The following is a 1,704-nucleotide window of genomic DNA, read 5'->3' as shown; positions in this document are numbered from 1 at the left end:
CAGTGACCAGAGTGGGCGCGGCTGCTGCAGGATGCATACGTGCCCTGAATTCTGTTGCCGCCTTCGAACCCAGAGAAGCATCTTTTTTCCTTTAGGTGGAAATAATATATTTATTATTACTTCTTTTTTCTCCTGGTAAATTAATGCCCTTCTTCACGTCGGATAAGCCAAGTTTTTCTTGGATATATCTTTTTGTAACGCCTTACACTGGAAACGTAAACATTTGCGGGGAAAAATTTTTCAGTAAAGATAAACTTTATTTCTTTCTAACTGGCTGTTCCTCTTCCTTCGGGGCTTGGCAGAGGCTCTTGGCCATCCCTCCCTCCAGCGGGGCCAGTGGGCACCCGAGCAGCCCTGTACGCTTGTCCCCCTGGCGTCCTGTAGCCTGACCGAGCACTGCGGCGGGGGTTAGTGGGGAGTTGACCTAGCAGGTGGACAGAGGCTGGGCCTGCCTGGCCCTGACCCGTGCTCACCCCACGCAGCCCTGGGCAAGTCACCAAGGCTCTGCCTCAGTTGCCTGGTGTGACAAATGAGGCCGAGCAGGCCAGTGCCAGTGCGGGGCTGATTCGGCTGTGGGCCGTGTCTTCCGGTGAGGCAAGAACAGCACGTGGCCAGTGCTGCCCGGAACTCCCTTGGTGTCACTCAGGACGGGACAGGCCGTGCTGCAGTGACCAGCGGACCCGGCGTCTTGGTTCCACGTTAAGACAAGGGTTGAGGCGTCCCTGAGCACCGGCTGGGAGAGCCAGGCCCTTTGGCCCGGGGGGATCTTAAGCTGTCACAGGCTGGCTTCCAGCTCACCACAGCTGGAGAGGGGAGACTGGGGACTCATCCATCCTCCCTGCGGCTCTGCAACCTGAAGCCTTTGGCTGAAGTCAGTCACGCCCCATCCAAAACCACAAAGGACACTGGGAAGTGTAAGGAAGCATCTGGAGACAAATCTGGGTTATTTGGTTCCTGAGTTGCTGGCCGGGAGCCTGGGCGCCTAAATGACGTTCCGAATCTCTTAGTGTCCGGCTCGGAATGGATGAGTCCGAGAGGTGAGCAACGGCGGGAGTCGGACAGGCATACAGCATACAGGCCACATGCTGAGGCCAAGGGCCACGTGCAGTGTGCAGATGGGACATGCTAGCACTGCTACACACACACGTTGACACGCTCTGAGTCGGGAGGTGTCGAATAGAAATCACTAGTGTGGCAGTGGTCGTCTGGGGGTAGCATTCTCCCCTTCCATGTAGGAGACCCTGGTTCGATTCCCCGCTGATACGCCTCAGGCACCACCCCTCCTTGTCAGTGGAGGCCTGTGTTGCTGGCATGCTGAACAGGGTCCCAGGCTGACACTTAAGGAAAACGCCCGGAAACCCATACGCTCCACAACAGTCGATCCTGTTGTGTATGGGCACCCGGAGTGCAGGGTCACTCACAACACAAGGTTATTGCCACCAGAGTCAGGCCCGGTGTTTGCACCGGCCAGGCGGCAGTCCTAAGCCTAGAGGGGAGATAATGTCTCTATGTCAGCCTGATCCTGGTCCCAGCCGACACAACTTAAGAGCTCAACCTGGGGTGACCATGGGGGGTGGCCTGGGTGGTTGGGAGAAAACCCAGGGCTGGGTTGAACTTCGTGAATTGGGGACAGGAAACAGCAGTGATCTGGATGCGATGGAGCCAGGAGCTCGAGCCTGGGGGAGAAGCTGGGACCGGCGTGGC

The sequence above is a fragment of the Echinops telfairi genome, unplaced genomic scaffold (assembly GCF_000313985.2).
Source record: "Echinops telfairi isolate 266 unplaced genomic scaffold, ASM31398v2 ScPeMD7_5;HRSCAF=22, whole genome shotgun sequence".
Classification (NCBI taxonomy): domain Eukaryota; kingdom Metazoa; phylum Chordata; class Mammalia; order Afrosoricida; family Tenrecidae; genus Echinops; species Echinops telfairi.
This window is presented reverse-complemented; position numbering follows the sequence as displayed.